Here is an 11705-nt window from a genome sequence, read left to right as displayed (position 1 = left end):
GGAGGGAGAGAAGCTGGGTAGTACTTCAGATCCAAGGTATGGTTTTTACCCCCCTTTAGCCAAGAGGAGCTAAAGGAAGAGGAGCACTGCTGCCCTGAGGCTGGGCCTCGGCCTCTTGCCCAAGAAGGGGTTGGTCCAACCCCAGGGCTATGAAGTACAAAGGAATTAGCCATCCATGAGATTCAGAGTAAAAGGTTAGCCCATGTAGCACAATTTAACGTTTTTGGATATTTAAAAAGCAACAGAGAGAAGGAAGGGAATCCAGCAGTTCTCAGAAGGAGGGGGAAGTGAGGGAGGAAAGAGGGTCCTATGCTTAATCTACTCAGAGCTACTGGTTCAGCTGACTGGTTCTAGTCTGACCAGACTGAATTGAACAGAATCTAATTTTTGTAATTTTTCTTATTTTTTTTTTGTACTTCAGCAACTGGTAGATTTTATTTTAATTTACCAGGTCAAATAATTATTTTACCAGTTTGGGATGTTGCCTATAAATATTAACAAGTAACCGTAATCATTAAGGTCTTTGTCTAGGCATGTTCCTTTGGGGTGCTTTGGGTTGAAAATGCATTCTTCTTCTCATTTATTTATCATATATTTTCTAAGCATTTTTCTAGCATCCAGTATGTGCTATTCTAAAGCATTATGTATTACATAATGGCCCAGGGACACAAATATCAATACAGTGTGATTCCTAACTTCAAGGAGGCCATTGTCGTCCAGGAGGAGGAACTGAAAAGAATAGTCAACAAGCAGCCCCACAGCCAGTCCTCTCTCCATTCCTGTCCTATGGCCTGCAATGAGGTGACTTGGCCCTGCCGACTTCGGGGGTGCTGCTAAACCTGTGAGGTCTCCAGCTTAGCCCACCCTCCCCACAGCTCAGCACTCTTTTTATTTGCCTCCTTTTACCATCCCATGGGCAACATTCCCAACCTTTTTCCTACTCTTATAACACCCCCACCCACCTCCTCTGTAGACAATTCACCTCTCCAACAGCTTTTCCAGAATCTCGCTGGGAACCAGCCAGTAGAAATGTCGATAACTTCTCCTGCCCTGTTTGTACATAACAAAGGCTTCCATTTAACTAGAAAGACATGTTTTTTTACTTAGATTTCCCTTGAAAATACACAAGGGTTTAAATTAAGGGTAAAAATTGCATTTTCAAATCACAAACGCTTTTGCCAAAGTCCAAAATGTTTGAAAAAAAAATAGGTCAAGAGGCTTTCTTAAAGCATCAGGTTTTCCCATCTGTGGTTAGATTTGTAGATCACATGTTAGACCCTTTCATGTGTGGATGTCATCGTTTCAAGAGCCTGCTGGCTGTCCCTTTTACCTCTCCAGGCAAGGGTAGAGCACCATGAGGATGCGCTGAGTACCTGTGAGTCTGGGCAGCAGTTCCTAATTAGGGCTGTGATCTTGAATGTATTCCCTAACTCCCTGGGTCTCAGGAAATGAGGATGGCACCAGATTAACCCACAACCGAACCTGGAAACTCCATGTCCTAGGGCACACCGAGATTCTTGGATAATACATGGACATCCCAGTTACTCTTCCTTATCAGTAAGGAAGACAGGTGTGGGAGGTGAAAGTATCCATATCCTTGATTTTATAGGCAAAATCAAACACTGATATCTGAAGGAGAGTAAGTTCTGTGTACATGTGTGTACACTTGCAGGTGTGTGTGTGTAAGTGTGAGCACCAGGGTTTGTGTATTTATGAAGGTGAAGAGATTAAGAAATAATTCTGTGATATTCACAAACATGAGGTCTAAGGTTTTTTTCCTGTCTTTTTTTTTAATTGAGTATGTAGGTATGTACATGTGTATGAGAACTGATGAATTAACAAAATCTTCAACTAAATACTAAGTCAGCTTGAGGGTAGTTCAGAATGGGGCCCAATTCCACAGCTGTGTGGAGTCACAGTATTTTCTTTTCCACTGAGTTGTTCATCTGGGGGACTGGGGTCATTGATGCCCAGCTGTTCTTGGGTTCCACACTAGTGAAGAGCTGCTTAAATGTTCTTGCCAGACTCACAAGAATCTGCTGCTGAGGTCTGGGCTCCTGGTACCCCCCAGGGCTCCTGTTGTCTGTTGGTCTCACTTCCCTGGGCCAGTCTTCTTTCATTCATCTGAAGAAATTTTAAGTTATATTCCTGGCTTTTCTCCAGCCCAACCCCTAACCTGATCACCTCCCACCCACCCCAACCCACCCCCTCCAAAGTACTCAGAGCCATGCTCTACCCTGGGCTCTGGTTAGGGAACTCTCTCAGTGTCAAAGCCGGCCAAGTTGGCTGGATGACTTCGCCATGCCCTACTTTATTCTAGGACCGGGGACTCTCTTCTAGGACCAGAGGTCTTCTCCCGGCTTTAAGCCTCCGGAGCTCTGGCTTACTGCCCTGTGCTTTCCACCAAGCTCATGTAGGTCTGTCATAGAGCCCGAGATCCTGAATTTCCAGGAAGCTCCCAGGTGAGACATTTGCCTTTTGGCCTGGGACCACACTTTGATCAAGCCTTCCAAGTACACCAGGGGCTGCAGCTGTTGGTACCTGGCAAGGCTGTCCCATTGGCCTCCAGGCAGCTCCGGTGACAGGCACACCTCTCGGGAGATGGGAAGATTCTAGTCCTTAGGCTGAAGAGGATTCACATTAGGCTGGGCTTTAGAAGAAAAAAGAAACAAAACAGGAAAACACAGCTTTTTTAAATTACAGATAAGAAACTAGTTATTCTAAAGAGAAAAAAGAAATGTAATAGACTAAAATTGCAGTACCCTAGGTGTATTCTAAGAAATGCCAGTCCTGTGGGATGTTAAAAGGAATTGTGAGAGGGGGCGCCTGGGTGGCTCAGTGGGTTAAGCCGCTGCCTTCGGCTCAGGTCATGATCTCAGGGTCCTGGGTTTGAGCCCCACATCTGGCTCTCTGCTCATCAGGGAGCCTGCTTCCTCCTCTCTCTCTCTGCCCGCCTCTCTGCCTACTTGTGATCTCTGTCTGTCAAATAAATAAATAAAATCTTTAAAAAAAAATTAAAAAAAAAAAAAGGAATTGTGAGCAAAAGAGGTTTCTATGCTCACATGAGTTCTAGAATCTAGAATCTAAACACCCACCAGGTTCAACAAAGTTTAATAAGTTTCTTTACTTTTCAGAGGCTTTTATAAGGTAATGTGCATTGTGGATCTCCAAAAAGGGCATAAAATATGCACTGTTTCCCCAAAGTGTTTTCCAAGGAAATCCCTAATTTTTTTCAGGGAGGCTAATAACACCAAAACTCCATGAATTGCCCTTTGGGAAGGGGTAGCATGAGCTCAAGCCAGCGTCAACTTCATCAGCCCTCTTACTTCTTCTTTCTCTTGCCCTACAGATTACAGAATGGAAAAGTGTTTGTTCTCTCAGGTTCATTTGCTGAGATCTTTGTTGTTTCTTAGGCTATTCATGGGTCCATAAGCATCTGGCTATTATTATTTAATTTTTCAAACAAATGTCACACGTTTAAGTGCTAAGGCCAGAATGTAAAAATCATGACATCTGTTCCTCTCCATGTTACATAAAGACTGAAAGATGTGCATTCCCCACTACTCATATTATGGTTAGAAAGTTTAAGGATGGGAGCAGAAGAAGGGTAAGAGGAAGAATGTTTAAGATGATGAGAGGAATACATTTCTCTCATTGTATACCACCAATAATTTAAAAAGTACAGGAGTCTCTGGGGCGCCTAGGTGGCTCAGTGGGTTAAAGCCTCTGCCTTTGGCTCAGGTCATGATCTCAGGGTCCTGGGTTTGAGCCCCACATCTGGCTCTCTGCTCAGCAAGGAGCCTGCTTCCTCCTCTCTCTCTGCTTGCCTCTCTGCCTACTTGTGATCTCTGTCTGTCAAATAAATAAATAAAATCTTAAAAAAAAAAGTATAGGAGTCTCAAACTTAAAGATGTTTGAGTAAGCTTCAGAATTTCTCTTTGAGATTCAAGAGTTTGAGCAGATATCAGGTAAACATAGAATACATGGATCCAGAGAGCAATCCCTCCTTCAGATTTTGCTGAGGGGTCTACATCCTGGTGAGCATTTAGTGAAATGGAAAAGTCAAGATAACTTCTGGGGCGTCCCTTTTTTTTTTTTTTGAGTGAAACATGCAAATGGATTTCTGTGGTTCTGTTGCAAGCAGGCAGGGAGAGGCGATTCATATGGTCACAGCCACAGCAGTACACAGAGGGAGCAACCAGTTCACTTAATAGCTACATTCTCAACCAAAATTCTGTTCTAATCCTTGGGAGAAATTAGATAGAAGATATGGAGCAAATGAAGTGGGGTATGTTTGTGTGTGTGTGTGTGTATCTGTATATGTGTGTCTGAGGTGGTAGGTAGCTGTGATTGGAGATGGACGAATTTACAAATTGAATAAAACAATAAATATTGTACTTAAAAATAGTAGAAGTGGAAAGTCATCCCTCCACTGTGATAGCATATTTCTAGCCCCCTGGGACTGTGTTGGACATATCAGAGCTGGCAGAAGAGGGCCTATATTGTGGAAGTTGCCATGGCAGCCACAGTAAGTGAGCCTTCCTCTAAAAGCTTCACTGGCCCAAGAACAAACCCAGGCAAGTCCACAGTTCAGTGGCATATGAGCACTTTCTTATTCTAAAATATTGCAATGATAATTGCTAAGAATCATAAATAGAAGAAAAGGAGAGTATTTGTACTGACCTTTTCTTCCTCCTTTCCTCACGTAATACCCTTTCTCTGATTATTTCCACAGCACGAACACAAGGCACTCCCCATTACAAAGTCAATATCCATTTCCCAAAATATAAAATTAAGAAAAAAAATTATTTTGCTGACTTGAACACGTAAACTTTTAGACATTTAAGTGAAATAATAAAAAATCTATTTATAATATTTAATTTATTAATTTACATATATGTGGAGTAATTGCATAAAACCGAAATAAAAGTATATATACTCATTAATTTGGAAATACTGCTTGATTCTACACTGGCATTTCATGAAGCAATCTGATTTAAATGCATTGTGTGTGTCTTGGTTGTCAGCAACTTTGCCATCATTAGAAATTCTTTTTTATTTTTTAACAATTTTCCCAAACACACTGTCTGCTCTGCCACCCAAGCTTTAACAATACAGTTATTTTAAGTCCAGATGTGATGCTATCACAGAAAATTTTATTCCAGACCACAAATACCCATTTCCACAATGTCAGGACAGGTTTTCTTTTTGCAAGTCATTATTTATGGTTTAGAAATGATATGACCACTTGCTGTATTGCCTTTTTAAACAGCTTATTTAAAATGACATGCAAGACTGCAAAGGATGAGGTTGAACCACCCAAAGAAAGACGATTACACCCTGTTAATTTTCTTTGACTCCTTTTTATTAATTTAAACTTATAGTAGATGACCCAACAAAACAGTTTTAGTACCCACAATAATACTTCCTGAGCCCTTATCATGCTCCACTCACTGCTTAAGCATGTTGCACAGTAAGGGTCTCAGAAGATGGCAGTTGAGGCTTCCTGATCAGGTACAGCTATGGACGAGGCAGAAGGAGCACCCTGGTCTACTGAGACTATCGAATGCTTTCCACTTGTGTGTGTATTACTGCTGTTTCATCATCTGGTTACCAAACATGCGTGCACGCGCACAAACACACACACACACAGAAAAAGTCCAACCTCTCATTTTCTCAGAGGGAAATACAAGGACAAGATTTTTAGATTAGTAGTTTTCTGCTCTGTCTGCACATTAGAATCTCTAAGAAACTTTTCAAAGATACTGATGATACCCAGGCCTCACCCCAGAATGACCAAGGCAGAATCTCTGGGGTGGAGTCAGAGCATCAAAAGTTTTTAAAGTTCCACAGGTGATTCTAATTTATAGACAGATTGAGAACCCAAGTTTGAGATTATCAGACATAAGCCAAATGTCCTCATATCTTGACCTGGATAAAACAAATGTCCTAATATCTCTAAGTAGGAAGGTGGGAAGTTCTCATTATGTTCTTCCAGTTTTCTGCAGATTTTCAGAAGTTCTCTTTATATGAATGCCTGGTTGGCACCTTGTTTTTCCTTTTTATGCTTCCAATCTTTCTTTGCCCCATCCTTTAAAACACCTGTACACTTAGAATGTAACTGAGTTCTCCTGGACTAACAGCACCACCCAGAGATTGGTGGAGGGAATTTATTTCCTTACCAGCCTCCTCACTAGGGCAAGCACCCCCAACTCCTCAACTCTGTAGCTGCCTGCCTACACTCACAGGCATATTTCTTATCTCGTATCTTCGTCTTTAGTTGATAACACTAGAAATATTCTCTTTATGATGCAGCCTATTTCCTTCCAATAAAGTCCATATAACAAAATAAAGCTTACCTTTTTTTAACCATATTCTGTATCATACATTGTACTTGGCACTTCACATAGCTATCTATTATGTATGCCTGATGATGAACCGAGGCAAGACTCACTTTGCACATAAGGACAGAAGACTTAGAGAGAAAAAGTAACCTCCCCAAGATTACTCAGGTAGCAAGTGATAGATCTGGGATTCAAGTTCCGATATATGTGACTAGAAGTTCTGAAATCTACTATTGCCATACACTTTAGTTCCACTGCATGCAACTTACAGTTACATGTAGCCCCTTATGCCTGGTTTAGTGCTCTCTGTTACTCTCCTGAAGTTGTTAATAATTTTTTAGCAAGAACCCACACATTTTCATTTTGTCCTGGGCCGCACAAACTAGGTAGCCAGTCCTTTTCTTCCACTCCTAGCAAAAATAAAGACCAGTCATCCCATTTCCTTTGGTAATCAAAACTCAAACTATGATTACTTAAGAAAAAAAGAGAATTCAAATTTAAAATAAATTTGTGAACGTGGAGATAGATCAAAATTACCCCATCTGAAGAACAGAGAGAAAGAAGAAGACCAAAAAAAAAAAAGGAAGAAAAAGAGAAAAAGATGAAGAACAACAACACAAAAACAGCAACAATGTCTCAGGAACTATGGTCCAAATGAAAAAGTCCAGAAGTGAAGAGAATGGAATAGATGAATTACTTGAAGAAATAATGTGCAAAAATGTCTAAAATTTGGTAAAATGCACACACTTACAATTTAAATAAGTTCAATAAGCTTTACACAAGATAAATGAAAAGAATGCTATATTCCTATCTACAAGAGATAAACTTTGTATCTAAATATTGTAAATTGAAAGTAAGTGGATAGGAAAATATATACCATGCAAATAGGAAAACTAAGAAAGCTGGAATAGCTATACTAATATCAGATGAATTAAAATTTGAGACAAAGACAGTTGCCAAAGCAAAGAGGTACATTTCATACTGATAATATATCCAATTCATCAGTAAGATTTCTATTTATAAATATGTATATGTCTAAATAACAACTTCAGAATACATGGAACAATATTGACAACTACATGGGAAAAAAAAAATCCCACAAGCACAGCTGGAGAGTGTAACATCCCTTTCTCAGACACTGATAGACCAATTAGACAAAATAGCTTAGTAAAGACACAAAAGGTGAATAACATTATTAACTCTCTGGACTTGATAGCACCTCATTTAAAATAGAATAGAATAGTCATTCCTTTTAAGAACACATTTTCACCAAGAAAGATGATCTGACTGGTCATAAAATCTCAATAAATTAAACAGGATTAAAATCATGCAAAGTATATTCTTTAATTACTATGAAATCAAATTAGAAATTAATAACAATAAGATATATAGAAAACCTCAAATTTAATTAGAAATTTAATAAGACACTTCTAAGTAGTTTAGGGATTGGAAAAGAAATTATAAGAATTAAAATTATCTAAAACTGAATGAAAATAAAGATAAAATATATTGGAATTTACAAAATGCATCTAAAACAGTTCTTAGAGGAAAATTTATAGCTTTGAATGTTTATATTACCAAAGAAGTTTGGTCTAAAATTGATGACTTAAGATTCTACTTCAAGAAGACAGAAAAAGAGTAGAATAAACTCATAATAATTAAAAGAAAGGAAATAATAAAGATATGAAATCAGTAAACAGACAATAAAGAAATTTAACAAAACCAAAAACTGGAAGAGACCATCAAGATTGATAAATGCCTAATAAGACTGAGGAGGAGGGGAAAGAGAGAGAAATAAAGAACACAGATTATTAGTATCAGAAATGAAGGAGGGATTATTACTATGGATCCTACAGCTATTAAATGGATAATAACAAATTTATACACCAAATTTAACAACTTAGATAAGGTGGACAAATTTGAAAAATACAAATTGTCAAATATCACACAAGTTGAAACTGAATTTTGAATAATCTAATATCCAGTTTAAAATTCAAAGTTGTTATTAAAAGTGCTCTCACAAAGAAAACTTAAGGGCCAGATAATTTGGCTGGGTAATTCTATTGGACATTTAAGAGATGGGGGAAAAATCTTCAACTTTACATACAATCTCAGAAAATAAAGGAGGAGAGATCACTTTTTAATTCATTTTATGAAGTCAGAAATGTTAATATAAAAGTTCTTCAAAAACATTTTTACAACAACTGCTAAACCAATATTCCTTATGCACATAAAGCAAAAATATTTAACAAAACATTAACAAACTGAAATTGTGAAAATCAAAAAGATAATACATTGTGACCAAATGGGGCTTATCCTAGTAATTTGTGGTTACTTTAACATTCAAAATTTAATCAATCCAATTCACTATAATGACAGAATAAAGGAGAAAATCCATATGACCAACTCAATAGAAGCAGAAAAACATTTCATAAAATCCAACACTCATTAATGATAAAAATTCTCATCAAACTAGGAATAGATGGGAACTTCCTTAATCTGATAAAGGTTATCTCTTAAAAAACCTGTGGCTAACATCATAATGGTAAAATCATATTTTTTTTCCCTCTGTCATATCAAGAGTAAGGAAACAGAATCAGCCTGAGGACACTCCTTTGTGCTGTCTCCCTTGAGTTAAAGCATAAGTCCCAGTAAAAGTCTTGCCTAGAAAAAAACTCACACACAATAAGGAAACAGTGCCCATTTCTCACAACTTCCATTCAATCTATGCTCGAAGTCCTAGTTGGTGAAATAAGGTAAGAAAAAGAAAATAAGGCATAAAACCTGGAAAGGCAGTAGTAAAACTGTCTATTTGCAAGTGACATGGTTATTTATATAGAAAATCCTAAAGAATCTAAAAAATGACTGCTAGAACCAATAAATAAGGCTAAATGTACACATATGTACAAACGTCAATTGCATTTTTTTAAACTAGCAGCAAACCTTTGGGAAAACCATACTATTTGCAATAACATTGTACTTCTCGCAAGAAAGTACTTGCGAGTAAATCTGACAAAAATGCTTTAAGACCATAGTTTAAAACAATATATATTTCTAAGACAAATAAAGACTGAATAAATGGAGAAATACACCATATTTAAGTACTGGGAAATTCAATATTAAGTTGCTAATTCTCCCCAAATGGATCTATAGATTGAATGCAACCCTATTCATAATTCCAGCAAGTTTATTGTAGAAAATAGCAAACTTATTCTAAAACTTACATGGAAATACAAAACACCTAGAATATCCAAAGTAATATTTTAGAGGAAGGACAAAATTAGAGGATTTAAACTAATTGACTTCAAGATTACCAAAAAGCTACTATGAGACTGGCATAAGGATTGACAAAAAAAGTGCATGTAACAAAATTGAGAGCAATGTGGCCATTTACTTTTCAATAAACATTCTAAAGCAATCAATGGGATTGTCTCTCACAAATGGTGCTGGAAAAACTGGATCCATGGCGGGGGAGAACCTCCACCTCTACCTCATATTATGTACAAAAATTAGAGATAGTCATAAACAAAACTGAAACCAAAAAGCTTTTTGAAACAAGCATAGAATAACTTCATTACTTGAGGGTAGGCAAAAATGTCTAAGATAAGACAAGCAAAGCAATAGTCATTAAAGAAAAAAAAATTGATTCATTAGACTTCATCAAAATTAATACTTATGTTTCATTAAAATAAACCATTTTAAAAATAAATAGACAAGCCACAGACTGACAGAAAATATTTTCAAATGTATATCTTACAAATAATTGATATACAGGATATATATCTATCTCCTACAATGCAGTAATAAAGCAGACAAACAACCTAATAAAAATGCATAACAGATTTGCACAAACACCACAAAAAAAGAAGATATATGAACGATCAATAAGAATGTGAAATAGTGTTCAATATCATTAGTCATTAGGGAAATTCACATTAAAACCCCAACCACTGCAAACACAATTAGAATGACTAAAGTTTAAAAAAAAAAAAAACTAACAGAAAACAGCAAATATAAGCAAAAGCATAAGTGGCTGATTTCTCATACATTGTCAGTGAAGTGATAAAAAGATCCAAAGAGATATGAGATGATAAAAAGATATAAAGAGGTACAACCACTATGAATAAAGGTCTTGCACTTTCTGATAAACAAAACATACACCTACACTGCAACCAGTAATTCTACTCATAGGCATTTTCCCAAGAAAAATGAAAACATAAGTTTTCAAAGCACCCTGTACACAAAAGTTAATCTCAACTTTATTCGTAACAGATAAAACTCAAAAAACAACCTACATGTCCATCAATAGGATGACAGATAAGTTATGGTATATTCCTACAAAGGAATTCTATTGAGCAACTAAAAAGGGAAAAGTACAGATAAATGCAACAATGTGGTTGAATCTGAAACACTCCATGTTGAGAGAAAGAAGCCTTATACAAGAGTACCTATTGTACAATTCCATTTACGTGAAGTTCTAGAATAGGCAAAACTAATCTGTTGTAAGGAAAATCAGAACAGGGTTTTTTTTGGGATAGATGGGAGGGAGATTGCCTGCGAAGTGGCCTAAGCAGCATTTATTGAGATAAGGATAATTTTCTGTATCTTAGTGGTGTTTTGGTTTACACAGGTGTATACTCTCTGTCAAAAGTCACCAAATGGAATCTAAGAGGTTCAAGATAGCAGTGTAGGAAGATGCTGAATACACCTTCACAAATAACAACACTATAGTTACATAAGGAATAATTTCATCTGCAAAAGTCCTGAAAACTAAATGAATAGTGTCTCTACAATAAATAACAAAAGGTTAACACTGAGAAGGGTGGGAGTGGCAGAGACAGGCTCTTGCCAAAAATCCCACCCCAGGCACAGGGACTCACAACTGGGAAGGTTTCAAAAATATGGAATTTCCCTGAAGAATGAGGAGTTTTTGCTGCATAATGGGCAGTGCAACCCTTGGGTTCAGCACCAGAGAGACAACAATCAAAGCATAAAACTAATGGGAATTATGTCCAGAAGAATCAGAAAACCATTGGGAACAAAGAACCCACTCTTAAAGGGCCCACACACAGACTCACTACCCCCAGGGCTGAGCACAAAAAAAAAAATAGCAGTTTGAAGCACCCATATCCTACATGCAGGAAACCTACTTACTAATCCTAGAGTAACTGCTGAAAGGCAGGAACCTGTTAGATTGGAGGTCTGGCAGGTACCATTTTTTTTTTTTTTAAAGATTTTATTTATTTATTTATTTGACAGAGAGAGAGATCACAAGTAGGCAGAGAGGCAGGCAGAGAGAGAGAGAGGAGGAAGCAGGCTCCCTGCTGAGCAGAGAGCCCGATGCGGGACTCGATCCCAGGA

At 37.4% G+C, this 11705-nt stretch overlaps 1 long non-coding RNA gene across 1 annotated transcript; it reads right to left on the bottom strand.

The window, feature by feature from the left end:
- Window positions 1-1792: 1792 nt before the first annotated feature.
- On the bottom strand, window positions 1793-2835 carry LOC101675705. The gene is made up of 3 exons (XR_201013.2): window positions 2763-2835; window positions 2542-2650; window positions 1793-2124 (listed from the first exon to the last, which is right to left on the bottom strand). It is a non-coding gene; the product is annotated as an uncharacterized LOC101675705 (long non-coding RNA).
- Window positions 2836-11705: the final 8870 nt, after the last annotated feature.

This window comes from Mustela putorius, unplaced genomic scaffold (assembly GCF_011764305.1).
Source record: "Mustela putorius furo isolate JIRA1106 unplaced genomic scaffold, ASM1176430v1.1 tig00000461_pilon_pilon_pilon, whole genome shotgun sequence".
Taxonomy (NCBI): Eukaryota; Metazoa; Chordata; class Mammalia; order Carnivora; family Mustelidae; genus Mustela; species Mustela putorius.
Note: the sequence above shows the minus strand (reverse complement) of the source record. Positions and strands in the feature narration are given on the sequence as shown.